We start from the raw sequence: 23,079 nt of genomic DNA, 5'->3' as shown, positions 1-23,079 counted from the left end.
CAGGAGAGAGAGAGAAGGAAAGAGAGAAGGGGGAGGTGCTACACACTTTTCAATAACCAGATCTCATGAGAACTCTATTATAACAGAGAACAGCAAAGGGGAAGTCTGCTCCCAAGATTCAATCACCTCCCACCAGGCCTTTCTTCCATCTCTGGGAATGTGACATGAGATTTAGGTGGGGACACAGAGCCAAATCACATCAGCATCTAAAACACACATATAAAATAAGTAGCCAAATAGTATGTCTGAAAAGAGAATCATTTCACATTTTTGTCAAATGTTTACCTAAAAATATACAATATTCCAAATGACTCAGATTTTTATCTAAAGTCCTAACTTTATGTATGACCAATCTTCCAAATTATGAAATGTGGAAAAAGAATGAATTTTAGGAAGGGAGTAATAAAGAAATCAAGCTTTCCAAAGCAGATGTTTTTCACACTCCACATTATAATATTCTGCAAGTTAATTACGTATTGCTTTTCCTTTTAAAAAGCAATACATAAATCCAAAAAGTCCTTAGCATATCAAATTTAGCAATATATAAAAGGGATAATACATCACAAGTAAGTAGGATTCATCCCAGGAATGCTAGCCTACTTCAACATCTGAAAATCAGTGTATTTTACCATATCAAAGGCTAAATAATTTTTTTTAAACCAGATGTTATACCAATAGATGCAGAAAAAGTTTTTACTAAAATGAAACATTCATTCATGATTTAAAAAAACAAATCTCAAACTAAGAATAGAAGGAAACTTCCTTAAACTAATGAAGGGTATCTATGAAAAACATGTAGCTAACATCACATTTAATGGTGAGAGAATGAATGCTTTCCCTTAAGATCTGGAACAAAGTAAGGATATATTTTCTCACAAGTCCTATTTAACAACATGAAGTACTAGCTGGTGCAATAAAGCAAGAAACATAAATAAAAGGCATACCCACTGCAAACAAAGAAATAAAACTTTCTATTCTTAAGTAATGTAACTGTCTAGAAAATCATAAGACTACCAAAAAAAAACCAAAAAACAAACAAACAAAAAAAAACAAATACCCAAAACAAAGACCCACTAACAAAAAAAGGCAACCTTCTTGAACCAAAAAATAAGTTGGTTCAGTAAGGTCACAGGATACAAGGTCAATATACAAAAGTCAATTTTATTGCTATGTACCAGCAATGAGTAACTGAAATCCCAAATTAAAAAGCAATACCATTTATTATAACTCTCCTACTAAAGGACCACTTAGGTATAAACATGACAAAATATGTGCAGGATCTATATGTGAAAAACTACAAAACACTGATAAAAGAAACCAAAGAAGAGTCAAATATATGGAAAGAGACACCATGTCATTTACTGGAAGACTCAATATTGTCAAGATTCAATTCAATTTGATCAACATAATCACAATCAAAATGCTAGCCAGGTCTTTTTACTGATACATAGAGCTTATTCTAAAATTTATATAAAAAGACAAGGAATTAGAATAGCCAAACCATTCTGGAAAAGAATAACAAAATTAGAGGATTCATATTACCTGACTTTAAGACTTACTACAACAATCAATACAGGGTAGTACTTGGAAGAAGGATACAGTCCATTCATCAATGGAATACAATAGAGATTCTTAAAAAAAGACCTTCGCGGGCATGGTGGCGCATGCCTGTAATCCCAGCTACTCAGGAGGCTGAGGCAGGAGAATTGACTGAACCCAGGAGGCGGAGGTTGCGGTGAGCGGAGATCGCGCCATTACACTCCAGCCTGGGTAACAAGAGCGAAACCTCGTCTCAAAAAAAAAAAACCAAAAACCAAAGACCTTCGCAAATACAGCCAACTACATTTTTACAAAGGTGCAAAGGTAATTCAATGGAGAAAAGATAGTCTTTTAGGCAAATGGTAATGTAAAATTTGCATGTCAATATGTATCCCCACCAAAAAAAAAATAAGATATAAAGATATTTACATATTATACCTTATACAAAAAAAAAAATTCAAAATGGCCCATAGACCTAAACATTAAATGCAACATTATAAAAAACTTTTAAAAGGTAGAAAAAAGGCTGGGCACGGTGGCTCACTCCTGTAATCCCAGCACTTTGGTAGGCTGAGGTGGGCAGATCACCTGAGGTCAGGAGTTCAAGACTAGCCTGGCCAACACGTTGAAATCCAATCTCTACTAAAAACAAATAAAAAAAATGAGGCTGGTGTAGTGGTACATCCCTGTAGTCTCAGCTGCTTGGGAGGCTGAGGCACGAGAATCCCTTGAACCCAGGAGGTGAAGGTTGCAGTAAACCAAGATAGCACCATTGCACTTCAGCCTAGGTGACAGAGCAAGACTCCATCTCAAAAATAATTTAAAAAAAGAAAGAAAAAAATCATAACAATCAAAATCACATGACTCCATTCATTTGCCCAAACCCACAACTGTTCATCATAAAGAGTAAACTTTGACATATGTGAACTTAGAAAAGGGAAAAAAAAAATCAACAATGCAATCAGGATCTCTGAATGAGACAAAGATTGTAAAAAATGAATCTACCTTTTATTACAAGTACCTGATATAAAATTGGAAAATGGTGTTTTGACTGGAAACTGTAAGACTAAAAACAAAAGGAACTGTACATAAACACTGTATGCTAGTTGGTAAGTCTGTTTCTCCCAGATTCACAATTCTGAAACTGCTTTACATGTATACTATGGATAAACAATAAGTAAATGGATGATGGGTGGTGGATCAGATGTCTTACTGTTGGTGAGGGAACTTACAAATAAGCAAAAAGAAAAGGCAACAATGATCTCTGTGGTACTGGATTATAGTTGGAGACATCTAACAGGTATCTAATGAAATCCATGCTTAGGTTAATAATTGTACAGGTGGATACAGAAATATAGATGTGTGTATACATGAGTTAACATACCTACATATATACATTTTCTAACTCTGTAAGCTAAAAGAAGCAATGACACTCCAGTAGCAATCTTGGTTGCTAAATCCAATAAAAGGAACCAAGACTCCTTGGAGAAAAAGCTGATCAGAGGGCTGGGGCAGGGAAAATATCAAGATGAGTCTGGAATACTTTTATCTTGGTATCATAAAGTTAGTTTCCAAATTATTTCCTTTTATGTCCCCCCACATGAACAGATTTGTGTGGGCTTTTGTATAAGTTCTTTTTGAATTGTGGTTAGAATTTACCATCTTAACCGTTTCTAAATATATAGTTCAGTAGTATCAAGTATATTAACACTGCTGTGTAAACAGAGTTCCAGAATTTTCTCTTCTTACAAAACTGAAACTCTATACCCAATAAACAACTCCCCATTTCCCTCTCTTCCCAGCCCCTGGCAACCACCATCCTACTTCATTTTTCTATGAATTTGACTGCTCATACAAGTGAAATTATACAGTATCTTTTTGTGATTGGCTATTTTATTCAGTATAATGTCCTCAAGGTCCATCTATATTGTAGTATGTGTCAAAACTTCCTTCCTTTTTAAGGCTGAGTAATAGTCTACTGTATGTACAGATCACATTTTGTTTATCCATTCATCTTTCAGTAGACAGCTATCGTGATTAGTGCTAGCGTGAACATGGAAGGTTTGTGGGTTTTAAGTGGTTAAATAAACAAACCACTAGATATCTTAATGTAAGCCCCACTATTCTTCCATAACTGCCTCCAAACTCCAAGTGACTTTACATACCAACCATTACTTTAATTCTTACACTTGTATAATTTATGATCTTTTTTTTTTTTTTTTTGAGACAGCATCTTGCTCTATTGTGCAGGCTGGAGTGCTGTGGCGCAATCTCAGTTCATTGCAACCTCTGCTTCCGGGGTTCAAGCGATTCTCCTGCCTCTGCCTCCCAAGCAGCTTGGACTACAGGCATGTGCCAGCATACTTGGCTAATTTTTGTGTTTTTAGTAGAGACAGGGTTTCACCACGTTAACCAAGCTGGTCTCAAACTCCTGACCTCAGGTGATCCACCTACCTCAGTCTCCCAGAATGCTAGGATTACATGTATGAGCCACCATGACTGGCCTATGACCATTTTTTAGAGTTAGTTCTTCTTATTTTATTTTTATTTTTAAGAGACAGGGTCTCGCTATGTTGCCCAGGCTGGACTCGAACTCCTGGCCTCAAATGAACCTCCTGCCTCAGCCTCCCAAAGTGCTAGGACTACAGGCATGAGCCACTACAGCCAACCAAAATTTTTTTTCAATGAATATTTTTTAGAATAGTTTTAGTTTGTTTTTTATTTTTTTGAGACAGGGTCTCGTTCTGTTGCTCAGGCTTCACTGCAGTGGCATAATCACAGTTCACTGCAGCCTCAAGCTTCTGGGTTCAAGCCATCCTCCCACCTCAGCCACCCGAGCAGGAGCATGCCACCATACCCGGCTAATTTTTGTATTTTTTGTAGAAAAGGGGTTTTGCCATGTTGCCCAGGCTGGTCTTGAACTCCTGGGCTCAAGCAATCCACCCACCTCAGCCTCCCAAAGTGCTAGAATTACAGGAATGAGCCACCACACCTCGCCCACATTATTATTTACTAAATTTATACTTTAGAGTTCATTCTTTGTGTTGTACAGTTCTATGGGTTTTGATGCATGCACATACATCCATGTATCAGATAGAATACTTCCACTGCCCTAAAAATCCCCTGTGCTTCACCTGTTAATCCCTCCTCCTCCTCCCTACTAAAGTGTGTAAACCCCAAATTTTCCCCCCATACATAAGGTCTCAATCTCTTGCCTAGGCTGGAGTGTACTGATGCAATCAGCTCATTGCAGCCTCAACCTTCTGGGCTCAATTTAGTTTTAAAATTAGTATACTTTCCCAACGATCTCTGCAGATGTTATAATTTCTTAACTTTTTGGGTCAGCCCTAATGTACCTTGAGGAGTTCAGAGAGAAAATCCCTGTGCTTCCTATTTCCCAATGAATTTCATTAATTTATTCTTAAGTTAACAAGAGACTCCAAGAACAGGAATGGAAATGGGAAGAGTACTAGTAAAGCTGGATGCAGTGGTTCACACCTGTAATCTCAGCTCTTTGGCAGGCTGAGGCAGGAAGATCACCTGAGGTCAGGAGTTTGAGAGCAGCCTCAACAACATGATGAAACCCCACATCTACTAAAAATACAAAAATTAGCCAGGCATGGTGGTGCATGTCTGCAATCCCAGCTACTTGGGTGGCTGAGGCAGGAGAATCTCTTGAACCCAGGAGGTGGAGGTTGCAGTGAGTGGACATGCCGACATACAGAACAAGGCTCCGTCTTAAAAAAAAAAAAAAAGAGTACTAGTAGAATGAAATTATATATATATTTTTTCTTTTAGACAGAGTATTGCTCTGTCATCCAGGCTAAAGTACAGTAGTGTGATCTTGGCTCACTGCAGCCTCTGTCACTTGGGGCTCAGCAGATCATTCCACTTCAGCATCCAGAGTATCTGGGACTACAGGTGTGCACTACTACATTTGGGTAGTTATAATTTTTGTAGAGACAGAGTTTCACTATGTTGCCCAAGCTGGTCTTGAACTCCTGAGCTCAATCAATCTGCCCGCCTCAGCTTCCCAAAATGCTGGGAGTACAGGTGAGCCATTGTGCATGGCCACATATAGACAAATGTTTTTATGTGACTACCCCAGACTCATCAACTAATACATTCAGGGATTTAATGATACTATCTGAACACATGAACTCTGTACTTGACCAGTCAGCTCATGCATTTTTGTTGGTTATTTCCTCTTCTCATCTCATTTCTTCTCTGACAAAAAATATCTATGCTGTCTATGGCAGCTCATGCCTGTAATCCCAGCACTTTGGGAGGTCAAGGCGGGAGAACTGCTTGAGGCCAGGAGTTCAAGATCAGCCTGAGCAACATAGTGAAATGCCATCTCTTCAAAAAAAGTTACTTGGGCATGGTGGCGTACACCTATGGTCCCAGCTACTCAGAGTCTGAGGTAAGAAGATCTGGGTGTGGGAGTTAGAGGTTGCTGTGAGTCGTGATCATACCACTGCTTTCCACCCTAGGTGACAGAGTAAGGCTATCTGTTAAAAAAAAAAAATCTAAATACTAAGAAATATATAAAAAAAGTTTTGTTAAAGAGCATGATGTCCATATCCTGAGTGGTTTCAAGTGCTCAAACCGAAACACTCAGAAACATGTTTATAAAAATACCATTTTATAGCCAGGTGTGGGGCTCAGGCCTATTAATTCCAGTACTTTGGGAAGCCAAGGGGGATGGATCACTTGAGCTCAGGAGTTTGAGACCAGCCTGGACAACATGGTAAAATTTTGTCTCTACTAAAAAATAAAAAAATTAGCCAGGTGTGGTGGAGTGTGCCTACAGTCCCAACTACTTGGGAGACTGAGGCAGGAGAATCACTTGAACCCAGGAGGCAGAGGCTGCAGTGAGCTGAGATCACACCATTGCACTCCAGCCTGGGTGACAGAGTAAGATCCTCTCAAAAAAAAAAAAATCCATTATACTTATCCTGATTATTTAATAATATTTAATAAATTATATTCAGAACTTAAAAGTCAGATACTGTGGTAGGTACTAGTTACAGATTTAATTTACTGTTCATAACCATCCCTGGAATTCTCCCATTTTAGCTATGGCTACCTCTAAGTAAGGAGAATCACTTGAACCCAGAGGCAGAGGTTGTAGTGAGCCAACACTGTGCCACTGCACTCCAGCCTGGGTAACAGAATGAGACTCTGTCTCAAAAAAATAAGCCAGGCGCAGTGGCTCATGCCTATAATCCCAGCATTTTGGGAGGCCAAGATGGGCAGATCACCTGAGGTCAAGAGTTCAAGACCAGACTGACCAACATGGAGAAACCCTGTCTCTACTAAGAACACAAAATTAGCCAGGTGTGGTGGCAGGCACCTGTAATCCCAGCTACCTTGGGAGGCTGAGGCAGGAGAATCACTTGAAACTGGGAGGCAAAGGTTGCAGTAAGCCAAGGTCGTACCATTGCACTCCAGCCTGGGCAACAAGAGTGAAACTCCGTCTCAATACATATATAAAAAATAAAATTAAAATAAAATACCAGTCTTAGTTATTATTTAATATTACCCAGTCTACTTACTAAAAAAAAAGTTTAAAAAATGTTTTAAAGATGGTTTACAGAAAGACACAAAAATAAGACGATTAAAACAAGGGTAAGAAAATCCGTACTATGTAAAATGAAGTAGAGAACTAATTCATAAACTTAAGACTATAGATATTACAGTACTTACTGAAATTGGATCTAAAATTTAAACCAAAATCTTCCTGGTAGAGAAAATTAAAAGTGAAATATCATGAGCTACTTATCCTATCTCACAAATTAAAAAATTAATTCTTTCAAAACTGGAATGATTTTCTTTCTTTTGTAATGTTTATTCTCTCCACTGTTTTGCCATACCTAGAAGGACGGCATCATTATTCAGCCTCTTCTGCTGATCAGTGGAAAGCAAGAAGACTTAATGATTTACTAGGCCTCAAGATAAAAATTACAGAACATGCTTGCTATCTTTAGACTTTAAACAGGACACTCTGCCACAGTAAATTAAATGGAAACCAAAGTTTCCCTTTAGCCATTCATTGATAGTCCATACAAGGCTGTAACAATTTCTCCACTGCTATCACACATGGTTAAGTGCTTCCCTTCAATTTGGTGAGGATAACAATGATAGAACTTCTCACTTCCTAATAATAATAATGGTAATACATTAGATACTACAGGGAAAGACGGCTGATGCAGTTCCTGTCAAGCAGAACTGTGTAATCAATACGGTGGGTGTGAAAATTTTATTAAATAAAATAATAAAGCATTCATCAACACCTGGGCAAAGAAAATCACCCTTTTCAGATGTTCCCAACTGTCAAATCACCTCACTGGTTTGTTCTATTTTAGGTAAAAGCCAAAATGGTTAAGCTGCATCCTATAATATTGTATTTTACACACACACACACACACACACACACACACACACGTATATATATATATATATTTTTTTTTTTTTTTCTGAAATGGAGTCTCATTCTGTTGCCCAGGCTAGAGTGTAGTGGTGTGGTCATAGCTAATGCAACCTCAAATTCCTGGGTTCAAGTGATCCTCCTTCCTCAGCTTCCCAAGTAGCTGGGATCACAGGCACAAGCCACCATACCCAGCTATTTTTAATGTTTTTGGAGACAGAGGGTCTTAAAAACAAAAAACAGAAACAAAAGTCAACTGCATCTATGCTTATACTTTTCAGAAAAAATTATATATATAATATTGAGCAAGAGTTTTATTAAGAATTCCATTAATTAGTAACTTAAGAAATCAGGCACAAATTTTGTAATAGTAGAGGAAATGACTATGAGCCTGTTATGAAAAACAGCTATGTCTTTAAAACCCTGAAAAATTGAGTAAAACCAGAATGAATAGAAAAATGCTTTTAATATTGATATTTTTCAGCAAAAGATCCATTATTTATCAGTAATATATACTCACAACAATAAGGACCAGGGCTCTGGAGAGGGGTAGCTTTTTAGTCTTTATCTTGGTTTCCAAGCTTTTTAGAATTTTAGAAAAAGCAGCTTGACTCTAATCACTCTTATAAATGATGTATAAAAAGACACGAATTTGGATTAACTATGAGTGGTAGATAAAACTAATTTCTTATAATTCAGTAGTTAGCAACACAGATATAAATAAGTATTTCCTAGTTTACCCAGAAGGTAATAGATGGTCTCAGTGGTAGAGCAACCTCAACATAGGTGATGATCATTAGGATTCTAGGTGGTTCTGGGTTGAGGAGTTCAACTATATTCTTCCTGACTTTAGTCAGTATCCAACTAATTATCCTAATTCTATTGCCTAAAAATAAGAAATCAGACATTCACTTTAAGAGTTCGAAGATCTCTTATTTCTACTCTAAAACTGGGAAAAGGAGGGAAGGAAGAGAGGGAAGTACAGAGGAAGGGCAGAAGGGAAGGAGGGAAAAAGATCACCTACATAGAACATTTTAGGAGAAATTTTCTCAGACTCTGATTTGGGTATACTCAAAGCTCAATTTGTTTGAGATTGTGTTCTCCTAAGAGGATCTGCAGAAAGATTAAACAACTACTACCAAGAGTAAAATGCAAAGGTTGAAAGCTAAAGATGGGCTGTGCTGATTACTTGAAATAAGGAGCAAAGGAAAAGAAGGCAATGCAATAATGCTGCCTTCTTTCCTAACTTGTGTGTAAATGGCAAAAGCAAGTCAGAATAATTTTTCCCCTAATCCTTGTATGAGCTAGAATTGCTTAGCAGGCCTGTGAGTAGACTGATACAAAGCAAGGAAACAGCAATGCCCTGATGTGTTGGGATGCCATGCCAGAAACAGTCAGCCAGCCTGCCCTCCCTCCCTCCCCTCCCCTCCCCTCCCCTTCCCTCCCCTCCCTCCCTCCCTCCCTCCCCTTCCTCATTCAAACATTTTGAGTTTATCACATTTGTAAGGCTCAGAGCTAGCATGCACAGAGAATACAAAGATGACTGTGTCACTGAAACATTGCTGTGTGTAAACTAAACCCTAATGCAAGAATATGTAGGCTCTGAAGTATCTGGCACAATGCCTAGCACATAATAAGCAATTAATAAATGTTAGATGCTATTAAAAATCAAATGCTTATTTAGATTATATGACAATGCTCACTACTTAAACCAGTCTTATGGGTTTTGTTTGTTTTTTGTTTTTTTTACTGAGACAGAGCCTCACTCTGACTCCCAGGCTAGAGTGCAGCAGCACTATCTCCACTCACTGCAGCCCACCTTCTGGGCTCAAGTGATCCTCTCACCTCAGCCTCTCTAATAGCTGGGACTACATGCATGCACCACCACACCTGGCTAATTTTTGTATTTTTAGTGGAGCTGAGGTTTTGCCATGTTGCCCAGGCTGGTCTCAAACTCCTGGGTTCAAGTGATCTTCTAGCCTCAACCTCCCAAAGTGCTGGGATTACAGGCATGAGACACTGTGCCTGGTGCTATTTAAATAAATCTTATGATAAATGCTTTCTAAAATTAGCTTTATTAAAATACAATTAATGGCTGGGCATGGTGGCTCCTGCTTGTAATCCCAGCATTTTGGGAGGCTGAGGCAGGTGGATCACCTAAGGTCAGGAGTTTGAGATCAGCCTGGCCAACATGTTGAAACCCTGTTTCTACAAAAATTAGCTGGGCATGATGGCAGGTGCCTATAATCCCAGTTCCTTGGAAGGCTGAGGCAGGAGAATCACTTGAACCTGGGAGGTGCAGGTTGCAGTGAGCTGAGATCGTGCCACTGCACTCCAGCCTGGGTGACAGAGAGAGACTCTGTCTCAAACAAACAAACAAACAAAAAAGATACAAAGCATGCATTGTATAATTCATCCATTTAAAAAGTATACAATTCAACAACTTTCAGCACATTCACAGAAGTGTGCAATGATCATCACAGTCAAGCTCACTGCAGTTTTGAACTCCTAGGTTCAAGCAAACCTCTTGCCTCACCCTCCTGAGTAGCTAGAACTAGAGGTGCACATCACCATGCTTTGCTAATTTTTAAATTTTTTGTAGAGACAGAATCTTGCTATACTGCCCTGGCTACAGTCAATTTTAGGATATTTATATCCTCTCAAAGCAACCTTTTGATCCTTGGCAATCATTCTCTTATTTTTCCATTCCCCTGGCCCTAAACAACCACTAATCTACTTTCTATCTCTCTAGATTTACCTTTTTGGGATATTTCATAAAAATGGAATCTTACCATATGTGACCTTCTATGTCTGGATTATTTCACTTAATGTTTTTAAGGTTCATCCTTGTTATACCATGTATCAGTACTTCATTTGAGTGCTTTATTAAAGTGAAACATTCTTTTGTAAAGCAAATAGTCATCCCCAACTTAAAAAATAAATACATATTTCAGGCCAGGCCCAGCGGCTCATGCCTATAATCCTAGCACCTTGAAAGGTGGAGGCCAGAGGATTGATTACCTGAGCACAGGAGTTTGAAACCAACCTGGGCAACATGGTGAAACCTCCTCTCTACAAAAAATGCAAAAAAAAGCGGGGCGCGGTGGTATGCATCTGTAATCTCAGTTACTTGCAAGGCTGAGGTGGGAGGACTGACTGAGCCCAGGAGGTCGAGGCAGCAGTAAGCCATGACTGCACCACTATACTCTAGTATGAATGACAGAGCAAACAAACAAACAAAACAAACAAAAAACGTATTTCAGTTTTCTTAAGGTATGTTATAACAGATCTCAGGACACAGGTATCCCTCATAATTATGAAGATGTTTCAATACAAAATAAAATTTAAGAAGTCCCCAAATCCAAACAACTTCTGAAAATCATTTTTTAAATGCCCACATATTTAGAAATAAAGATCTTAGTATGTCCACAAGTTTATACAAAAACAAGTTTAGTGAGAAATAGCTAGTGAGAACTGATTTAAGTAACTAGATCTAAGGTATTCTATTTTTATTGTATGTCCCACTGATTAGATCTGTTTGTTTCTCTCTCTATTGTCCTCTGCCCTAAGAAACTTAAATCATCCATTCTTTTTCTAACTCATGAATACAGTTCAAGCACTAAATTGCTAAGAAAAGCATGGATCTGGTTTAAGACTATGCACATAGTCCCAAATGAAATTAATACATCCCACAAGAGAAAATGAGGATAAAATATAACACTGCTATTTATTTAATTCAAAATATATCTATTCTGATATTTGGAAGAGCCAGACAGGTAGGGTTTCTTCATCTGTAAAATAAAGGGTGGATTATGTAATCTTTAAGGTTTCCTCTATCTCTAGACGATCTATTTAATCCTTTGAAAACAGACATAAAGAGCTGTAGTATGACTTCCCTGAGGCTAAACAGAAGCTTGTCAATAATGACTAGGATTAGGCTCCCGATTTATCCCTGCATTCACTGGAGACAGGCAGATATCAACCCTGACCTCACAGAGTTCACAATGTAGTAGGGGAGGAAAATGAGGTGTAAAGAACTTGACAGAGTCCTTTAGATACAGAGTCAGGAGAAAGTAAGGGAGTAACAGAAACTTTATACTTTCTTCTTTCAAGAAGAAATCACTCCCACACCCTCTTCACACCTTCCTGCCAAATCTGATCATCTAAAGCAAGCTTGTCCAATCCACAGTCAGTGAGCTGCATGTGGCCGAGGATGGCTTTGAATGCAGCCAAACACAAATTCATAAAGTTTCTTAAAACATTAATTTTTTTTTTTTTTTTTTTTTTTTGGTGACAGAGCCTCACTCTGTCACCCAGACTGGAGTGCAGTACGCGATCTCGGCTCACTGCAGCCTCCGCCTCTCAGGTTCAAGAGACTGTCCCGCCTCAGCCTCCCGAGTAGCTGGAATTTCAGGCATATGCCACCACATCTGGCTAATTTTTGCATTTTTAGTAGAGATAGGGTTTCACCATGTTGGCCAGGCTGGTCTCAAACTGGTGACCTCAAGTGATATGCCAGCCTCATCCTCCCAAAGTGCTGGAATTACAAGTGAGAGCCACTGTGCCCAGCCCATTAAGAAATTTTTTTTTTTTTTACGTTTTTTTCAAGCTCGATAGCTATTGTTAGTATATTTTATATGTGGCCTACGACAATTCTTCTTCAAATGTGGTATACGAAAATCAGAAGACTGAACACCCCTAACCTAAAGCAAATCCACATTATACTCCATCCACTTAATGTTCTTACACTAACATCTGGAAATAACATAAAACTTGTAGGTTTTACATTTCTACTTTTGGCCGGGGTAAATATGAACCAAGAATAATAGAACCAGGACATAGGATATAAGCTATACTGATTTAAAGAGAGAAAAGGCAAAAGTTCTTTTTTTTTTTTTTTTTGAGACGGAGTTTCGCTCTTGTTACCCAGGCTGGAGTGCAATGGCGCGATCTCAGCTCACCGCAACCTCCGCCTCCTGGGTTCAGGCAATTCTCCTGCCTCAGCCTCCTGAGTAGCTGGGATTACAGGCACGTGCCACCGTGCCCAGCTAATTTTTTGTATTTTTAATAGAGACGGGGTTTCACCATGTTGACCAGAATGGTCTTGATCTCTTGACCTTGTGATCCACCCGCCTCGGCCTCCCAAAGTGCTGGGATTACAGGCTTGAGCCAGCGCGCCCGGCCCGCAAAAGTATTTTTAAAATGCTCTTCAGTATTAATCAGAAGCCCTACTTGGATCAAAAGCAATGGAGAAGAATTTGTCTGCCCTTTCCTTCAGCAATTAAAGACAGTTCTATAAAGTGATAATTATTAAAGATTATTTCAGTCACCATACTCTTAACTCATTTTGTCATGTGTGTCACAAATTTAAATGACCTACCCTTGCATTTCTGAAGCAAAATTGAACTTTTGTTTCTTTTATGTTCTCCTTTTATTAAAGGAGAACACTGTCCTTGGCAAGCAACTCTAAATCTGAGAACCATCTGAAGCTTCAAGGAATCTTATATTTATCTCAGGTCCAATTAAAGAGAAAAAAATATCAAACTATAGGTATTTATTGAGGTATTAAGAAAAAATGTTTTAGCTGGGTGCAGTGGCTCACACCTGTAATCCTAGTACTTTGGGAGGCTGAGGTAAAGGATTACTTGAGGCCAGAAGTTGGAGACCAGCCTGGCCAACATAAGTGAGACCTACCTTTACCAAAAATATAAAAATTAGCTGGGCTTGGTATTGTGCACCTGTAGTCCCAGTTACTCAAGAGGTTGAGATAGGACGGCTTGAGCCGAGGAGGTGGAGGTTGCAGTGAGCTGTGATCACACCACTGCACTCCAGCCTGGGTGACACAGCAAGACCCTGTCTCAAAAAAAAAAAACTTTTTAAAAAGAATGTTTAATTAGTACTTGGAAGACTATCAAAACATTCCTAAACCACAGATTTTAATTCTAAAATATCATCCATTTAGAGAATCCGTTTAGAGTGTGAAAATTTCCTCACACCCATAGGATACACAATCTGAATTTGGATTCAAGGATACTGCACAGACTTAAATTTGCAAATGCAATTGTACAACTGAAGAAAAAGACTAAGTACAGTTAGGTTAAAATTAAATTTCTGATTCCCTAAACAGTCATAATTATCATGCTAATAAAAACGGAAGAGATGTGGACAACAGAAATATCTTGAGAGATGTTGGTCAAATCAATTAAGAAAATATGTGTTATTCTTTTTCTGTCAATGTGATACCACCAGAACACAGCAAAATATCTGAATCCCTGATAGCTACATCTCTAATACCTCCTCACTTCTAATCGTCCCCAGCAAGAATACTCTCAGAAATCAATGTGACCCTAGTGAGATTTGGTAGCATCTGATCTTGGCATAAGAGTGGGTAAAAGTCGGATAAGGAGATTAGGGATGGGCTGGGAAGGGAAAAGAAGAATAAAGTGATCCTGGGCTTAAAGGAAAGCCTGTGTGAAAAACAAAGTGAACAAATAAGGAGCAAACAGAAAAAATAACAATTCAGTTTGGCTGAATATTTGGCTCATGTTTGAAAAATAAGGTTGCAACACTGGGTCAATGGTGCTAAGTTTTGAAGGAGTTTAAACAGTAAGTTCAGATATATGGATTATATTCTGAGTACAAAGGGAGTCACTAAAGGCTGCATGGCAGGAGAAAAGACTATCATAGGGACACTTTAGAAAGATTTATGTGGGCTGGGCAAAGGTGCTCACACATGTAATCCCAGCACCCCTGGAGGCCGAGGCAGGTGGATTGCTTAAGCCCAGGAGTTTGAGACCAGCCTGGACAACATGGTGAGCCCCTGTCTCTACAAAAAATACAAAAATAAGCTGGGTGTGGTGGCATGTACCTGTGGTCTCAGCTACCAGAGAGACTAAGGTGAGAGGATTATTTGGGGCCAGGAGGCTGAGGTGCAGTAAACAGTGAGCCATGAACATGCCACTGCAATTCAGTCTGGGCGTAAGAGCAAGACTCTGTCTCAAAAAAAAAAAGATTGATGTGATGTACTGGCAAAACAAATTGGGAATTTGGGAAAGGCAAAATTGAAGATGGAGAAACTAATTAAAAAGCTACCAGAAGTGATGCTGGTTTGAATTACATTAGTGACAATGGAAACAGGTAAGAAAGTACAAACATATAAGACATTTTAATCACTAAATAGAAGAACTCCTCAAGTATGGAGGAAAAGAAGACAAAACAAAAATGTTAACCTAAAAATATCTGCAATTTATTGTTAAAAAATAAAAATTTTGGCCAGGATCCCACCACTTTGGAAAGCCAACGCGGAAGGACTGCTTAAGCCCAGGAGTTCATCCTGGGCAATATAGAGACCTCTTTTCTACAAAAAATAAACAAAGTTAGCTGGGCATGGTGGTGGGTACCTATGGTCCCAGGTACTTGGGAGGCTGAGCTGGGAGGATTGCTTAAAGCCAGGAGGCTGCAGTGAGTTGAGAACATACCACTGTCCTCCAGTCTGGGCAACAGAGTGAGAACGTGTCTCAAAAAAAAAAAGAAAAGAAAATTATTTTTCTTTATATATTTTTGTATAGAAAGAAAAAGATCTGTAATGCCATAAAGATTAAAACAACTGATTCACAGGGGGAAAAAAGTGGCCTTTAAACATATGAAAAGATACTAGACATTGCTCACAACAAAATAGATAAAAATTAAAATTACACTGAGATACTATTTCTAACCTAACAGACTGACAAAAATTAGAAAGTTACAACCTACTGTGTTGGTAAAACAGTGAGAAAAACACACTCTCAGAAACTATTGATAGGAATGCAAAATAGTACAACCTCTTTGGATGTAAATATCTTAGAATCTGGCAAAGTTACCTTTACTCTAGCAACTTAACCCAAAGACTTACTGGCAAAGCCTACAAAAATATATACATAAACAAGCCTATTCACTGTAGTAGTATCTGTAAAAGGAAAAGCCCAGAAACAATACAAATGTCCAAAAAGAGGAGTCTGGTTGAATAAGCTATGGTCTAATCCCACAATGGAATACCATGCAACTTTAAAAAGGAATGAGAATTACTTCTCTATGTTGCTAAAGTGAGATCTTCAGAATGTCAAGCTAAAAACTAACAAGTGCACTATAAAAGTATAGTGCCATTTTTTTTTAAATGTGTGTACCTATGTGGGTTTTTGTGTGGGAAAATGAAGAGGGGAAGAGGATAAATATGTTTACACATTTGTTCGTACTTTTTTTTTTTTAACTGGAAAGCAAAGCTAGGAGAAAAAAGTTGCCAATTCAGAAAAGAAACCAGGAGGGACAAGGAAAGAAGCTATACTTTGTTTTGTAGATTTGAATTTGAAGCCATGTTCTATGTAATTTATAAAGCCAAATTAAATCAAAATGAAAAAAAAAAACCCCTAAATGTAAAAAGTAAAAGAGAACAAATAAGCCCAACAATATCAAGTTCATACACTGACAACACAGAGAGGACAATTATTTCAAGTAATTGGCCAGGTGCAGTGGCACGTCTGTAATCCCAGCACTTTGGGAGGCTGAGGCAGGCGGATCACAAGGTCAGGAGATCGAGACCATCCTAGCCAACATGGTGAAACCCCGTCTCTACTAAAAATACAAAAATTAGCTGGGCATGGTGGCATGTGCCTGTAATCCCAGCTACTTGGGAGGCTGGGGCAGAAGAATCGCTTGAACCAGGGAGTTGGATGTTGCAGTGAGCCAAGATCATGCCACTGCACTCTAGCCTGGTGACAGGTGAGACTCCATCTAAAAAAAAACAATTTTTTTTTTAACTGGCTGGGCGAGGTGGCTAATGTCTATAATCCCAGCACTTTGGGAGCCCAGGTAGGAGAATCACTTCATCCCTAGAGTTTAAGACCAGCCTGGGCAATATAGTGAGACCCTGTCTCCGACAAAAAATTTAAAACTAGCCAGGCATGGTGGCACTTGCCTGTAGTCACACCCACTTGGGAGGCTGAGGTGGGTGATCACTTGGGCCTAGGAGTTGGATGTGGCAGTAAGCCATAATTGTGCCACTGCCCTCCAGCCTGGGCAACAGAGATACCCTGTCTCTAAAAAAATTAAAATTAAAAAAATTATTATACTGTGTACCTTAAAGACAAATGAAATACAAAAAAAACAAACAAACTGTTTTCAGTTGTCATATTGGCACAACTTAATAGTAATGAGCATATCTCATGCTTTAAATGGTCTCTAAATATTATTTTTTACGGAAAGAAATTAGGGCTCCTTGGAGAAACACAGCCAATTCTAGGTCTAGACAAAGAAAGTTATCAAGCTGAAACATCTTTGTTTTTTGGCTTTTGTGATTACATAAACACTGCTGGGTCACGTAGAAAAGACTTGTGGGCCACTTCTGAGAATAATATTTAGGGCATTGATCAGTTTATTATATAGCACAGAGGTATCAGTTTATTTATGAACTACATATATTGAATATCTTTCTAAAAATGTATCAATAGGCTGTATAAATGATCATACCTAAAAAATGCTACGAATATTCTATTTGTAGCATTTTCTACTTTTCTTCCCACAGCTGACCTTCAATAAATGTATATTAAGAATCTAGAAGCTGGCAATAAAACAGTGAACATGGAAGATATTGTCCCTGCCCTCATGAAGCTTTCAGCCTAGTGAAAAACAGAGGCAATTCAAAATAGTGCGATAGTATCATGGTGGGAACTAATACAGAGTACTAAAAGAATACAAAAGAGGGGCGACTAACCTAGAGCTGATCAGAAAGTCTCTTTGGAACAATGACACCTAGGCTAAGACCCAAGGGACCTTAGAAATTTTTTTTTTTTTTTTTAAATGTTTGCTCGTTTTTCAGGGAAGTGGAGGGTGAGAATAGGCAGTGAGAAGAAGATTACGAAAGGGGAACAAGTGTTCAACAACTACAACATGACCACTGAGAAATAAATAGTAATTGTTTGGTGTGGCTGTGGGGAGCAAGGGTGTGAATGGTAAAATGTGAGATTCAGAGGCCAGGTCATAAAGAATCTCTCCACATCATGTTTGGAAGTTTCAAATTTATCCTAAGAGAGGCAATGAAGAATTTTCAACAGAAAAATACCATAATTAAATCTGTCCAGGCCGGGCGCGGTGGCTCAAGCCTGTAATCCCAGCACTTTGGGAGGCCGAGGCGGGTGGATCACGAGGTCAAGAGATCGAGACCATCCTGGTCAACATGGTGAAACCCCGTCTCTACTAAAAATACAAAAATTAGCTGGGTATGGTGGCGCATGCCTGTAATCCCAGCCACTCAGGAGGCTGAGACAGGAGAATTTCCTGAACCCAGGAGGCAGAGGCTGTGGTGAGCCGAGATCGCGCCATTGCACTCCAGCCTGGGTAACAAGAGCGAAACTCTGTCTCAAAAAAAAAAAAAAAAAAATCTGTCCACAGCCTCTAGAATGGATTAGACGGGGAATAATATAGAAGGCAAGGAGACTAGTAGAAGACTGCTGCAGGAATCCAGGTACTATGCTGGGGACAGAGACAAGTATATACACTGAACGATATCTGCTACTTGAGAATATTTAGAAAGTAGAATCAATGACATTTACTGGCTGAGGGGTATGCACATAAGAGATTGAAGGCTGGGTATGATGGCTCACATTTGTAATTCCAGCGCTTTGGGAGGCTGAGGCAGGAGAATCACTGGAGCCCATCAGTTCGAGACCTGTCTGGGCAACAAGGCATGACAACCCCACCACCATATCTCAACCACCAAAAAAAATTTTTTTAATTAGCCAGGTGTGGTGGTACATGCCTACAGTTTCAGCTACTTGGGAGAAGCCTTAGGTGGGAGGACTGCCTAAGCCCAGGAGTTCAAGGCTGCAGTGAGCTATGCTCATGTCACTGCACTCCAGCCTGGGTGACAGAGCAAGACCCTATCTTCAAAAAAAAGAAAAAGAAATTAAACTTCATAGCCAGGATTCTGTCTTAAGCCACTGGGTACACATCCTAGGCAACATTTAATAAGATAAACACTGGAAAAGAAGTGGGGTTGGAAAAAGAAAGAGGAGGGAAAGATGAGCAGGTTCAACCACATTAAATACTGGATAAACATGAAATATCTAAGAAGAGATGTCAAGCAGGCAACTGGTTCTTTTCCTCATTTCCCATATTCAATCCATTACCAAATCATTTCAAATCTACCTTTAAAACATAGCCCAAATCTGTCCAACTCTCTTCATCTCAGTAATACTGTTATCACCTTAATGCAAGGCATCATTATCTCCCTCCATGGTCTCCATACTGCAGCCAGACAGATCTTTTAAAAATATAAATCAAATCATCACATTCCCTATTTAAACCCATTTAAGGTTTCCTGTTGAATTTTAGAATGAAATCAAACTCCTTAGAAATCCAAAGAAATCCCTGGATGACACACATCCTTCATCTTTATCAATTACTCTCACATTAAGCCTCATCTATACTGGTCAAGTTCTCTCCTGTTTTAGGGCCTCTGCACTAGGGAACTGCCCCACTTCCCATATACTCCCCCTCTGTCCCAAACACAATCTTGCTCTTTGCCTTCAGATCTCATGTCAAATATCACCTCGTCACGGAATCCTTCCCTAACCACTCTCTATCACATTACCTTGATTTGTCTTTCTAGAACTTACCAGAACTTGTAAACCTATTTATTCCCTACAGCGTAAGTTCTATGAGACTAGAAATCTCTTTTATCTTTTTCACTGCAACATTTTCCATAAATGGCAGAGTTGGTTTTCAATAAATGTTTGCTGAATTAAATAAATAAGTGAATAAAATGTATGAAACTAAAGTCCCCCTCAGAAGGAACATCTTAATTGGAGATACTGACTTGGGTATGTTCCACATGTAAATGACAAATGATGCCAAAGACAATAAGTATTACCCATGGGTAGTATAGAGAGAGAATAAAAGAAGGCGTGAGACAAAGCCCAGAGGAATGTGAACATTCAAAAGATGGGCAGAAGAGGGGCGCCCAAATAGGAAGGGCCAGACAAAAAAAGGAAAATCAGAAAAGTTTCCCAAAGTGCTAGAGGGTATACAAGAATATTCTTTTATTACTTATTTTTGGAGGCAGGGTCTTGCTCTGTCACCCAGGTTGAAGTATGGTAGTGTGATCACAGGTCACTGCAGCCTCAACCTCCCAGGCTCAAGTGATGCTACTGCCTCAGTGTCCAAAGTAGCTGGGACTACAGGTGTGAGCCATCATGCGTGGCTAATTTTCATTTATATTTTTATGTAGAGATGGGTTCTCACTATGTTGCCCAGGCTGGTCTCAAACTCCTGGCCTCAAGCAATCATCCCAAAATGTTGGGACTATAGGCATAAGCTACTGTACCCAACCTGAGTATTCTTTGTTAAAAAGGCCTCTTGGCATTAAGGAAAACGTGTGGTCAGTGGAGTCAGGTATACATTCAACAAATGTATTAAGGGTTTGTCATGTACCAGGAACTATGCCAGGAGTTGGGCTTTCGATAAAATAGGCCAAAGAATATTTAATGACTGTTCAAAGAGTGGTATAATAATTTTTAAGTGTGATTTGGAGAGAAGTCTCAATCTGAATCTTAAGTATCAAAAATGCTGGGAGGATTAAACAAGAGCTTGTTCATAAAGTGCAGAATACAATATCTGCAATACAGTAGGCAGTCAGTAAGTTATAGCTACTACTATAAAGGCAATCTTTGACTGATTAAAAAAAAAAAACAGTATAAAAATACCAGCATACTAGAGCAATTTAGAGTAATCCCCAGGGGAATAACTGATTTGAAAATCCGTATCTATTCTGAGAATACCAAAATTCACAAAGGAATGGCATTCTTTCTGGGGAAACTAGTTAGAGGTAACATCTCAAGGTCTCTTCCAAGATTCCAGTTTGATTTCAGGAAAGGCACAAAAGCATTTAAGTGACTTAAAAGTAGGTCACCAGACTCATTTCAGTGCAAGGAAATCTGACTCCCAATCCCAGAGAAAGATGACATACTTGCCCACCCCTCAAAACACAAGATCCTTAGGCCTATCTTATTCTAGACCAAGACGTCTTGACTTTTCTAAAACTAGATGGGTTATAAGTACAGTATCACAGGCTAATTTGCTCTTTTTGCGTGTGTGCTTTTATTTTACTAATTACCCTTTGATTATCCCCAGAGCCAAGAGGTTTGCCTGTTTTAAAATAAAGAACAAAAGCAATCTGTGCAGAATAAACATTCCTCAGAAACAGTAAACAAACAAATGAAAAATGCCAAAATATTTCTCATTTAAATTACACTGGGAAACATGAGGGTGAAATGCCACTGGCCAATGGGAACCCTTATCTTGCATGCCATGCAATCCAACCCCCAACCAAAATGCCTCCTTCCTACGAGCACACACTACTTTCTATTGATTTTCCTCTGCTTTGGTTGTTGCCTAAATTCTAGTGATCAAGGCTCCAGTGATATCTTCTGGCCAAAGGAAAATTATTTTCCTTGCTTCCCTTTTTTCTTCTCTAACAGACTGCTAGTTCTTTTGTCCAGACGAAGTGGGCAGTAGGGCTAAAGGCCTTCTGCCAGTCACACATGCTTAGCAAGTAAAACGTAAACAAGACATGTTCTTATAAGCTGAAATGTTCTATGTGCAAACTATAGTATTTAGGATTCTGAATATTCATAGTCTACTTAGTGGAGTATATTAATAGACAAGGGTCTGCAATAAAAGAAAATTTAAGCATGCAGCAGTATTTCTTTTCAACATTAAGGTCAAAAGAACATGAAATTAGAAAAGACAGGAATTCTAATTATGATTTTATCACTGCAATTTCACTTGTGCCTTTGTCCCATCACTGATGAAATAAGACTAATGATACTTTTCCCTTTTCTGCTTGCTACACAGGTTGAATTTCATAATTTCTATGGTACAGCATAATTACAAAAAGTGTACTATTTTCTCAAGGGAATGCACTCCCTTTAAAGGAAGAAAGGATAGTGATAGGGTCTGGCTATGCGTCCCCACCCAAATCTCATCTTGAACTGTAATCCCCACGTGTTGGGGATGGGACCTCATGGAAGGTGATTAGATCATGGGGGCGGTCTCTCCACGCTGTTCTTGTGATAGTAATTTCTCACAAGATCTGACAGTTTTATAAGGGGCTTTTCCCCCTTTTGTTCAGCACTTCTCCTTCCCGCCATCATGTGAAGAAGGGTATGTTTGCTGTCCCTTCTGCCATAATTGTAAGTTTCCTGAGGCCTCCCAGCCCTGTGGAACTGTGAGTCAATTAAACCTCTTTCCTTTATCAATTACTCAGTCTCAGGCATTTCTAATTTATAGCAGCATGAGAACAAACTAATACAGATGGAGTAAACTAACTCCACTCTAACAGGGTTTTTGTTTTGTAGTTTGTTTTTCTGTGGATATTTTTTTCTTCCAAGAACCTGGCATCAAACAAATGTATCTTGATTTGGCAATTCATTCAGAATTCCATGAATTACAGTAGAAGCACAACATTCTTCATCATAATATAGTATACAGAGACTTCCTAGCAGCAGCAAATAAAGAATGGTCATGTGCTTTCAGAAATGAATTGGGAGCAGAGAGTAAACACTAAAATGTAATTTCTAAGGAAAATAAAATTTTCCTGTTAGATTTTACTTCTAGTCAGCATTGCAAACTTAAAAGATATCTTATATTTTAATACTTAATTTTCTACACATGCTAAAGCCAAGGTAATTTCTTAAGATCATTTTTTCTAATAACAGCCATATAATAAAACAATCTTCGAGTTCTTAACATTCTCATTATCTCTTTCTCCACGTGGCATTCTCATCATCTGTATTTACTATTTCACTAAAAATTATTTCCAATATGATATCATATTTTAAAAATGTAAATAAGTATCGTGTGATACATTTATTAGTTGTTAGTCCTTTGATATTGTGGGTAAATATCCTCAAAGTAGCAGTTATATAATTAAAAGTTATTTTGAAAACATACTCAATCTTTATGCTAAAGATTTACCTCTTTGAATTCTTTTTAGATCTTAGCAGATCAAGAGGCCTCAAGGAAAGGAAATATGAAGTCATATCTTTCCAAGTAAACTGCCAATCACACCAACTCTGCAT

At 38.6% G+C, this 23,079-nt stretch overlaps 1 protein-coding gene across 36 annotated transcripts in view; it reads right to left on the bottom strand.

The window, feature by feature from the left end:
• Nucleotides 1–23,079, bottom strand: part of TMCC1 (transmembrane and coiled-coil domain family 1) — a 254,921-nt gene that overhangs the window by 106,221 nt on the left and 125,621 nt on the right. Inside the window, exon 2 of one of the 36 annotated variants that reach the window (XM_078351761.1) lies at nucleotides 1–23,079. This exon is cut by the window's left edge and continues 28,461 nt beyond it. The exons of the other annotated variants lie outside the window; for them this stretch is intronic. The gene's annotated coding sequence lies outside the window, so the exon portion shown is untranslated. 36 annotated transcript variants of the gene reach the window in all.

The sequence above is a fragment of the Callithrix jacchus genome, chromosome 15, assembly GCF_049354715.1.
Source record: "Callithrix jacchus isolate 240 chromosome 15, calJac240_pri, whole genome shotgun sequence".
Lineage (NCBI taxonomy): Eukaryota > Metazoa > Chordata > Mammalia > Primates > Cebidae > Callithrix > Callithrix jacchus.
The sequence above is the reverse complement of the archived record's forward strand: the minus strand, read 5'-3'. Positions and strand labels throughout refer to the sequence as shown.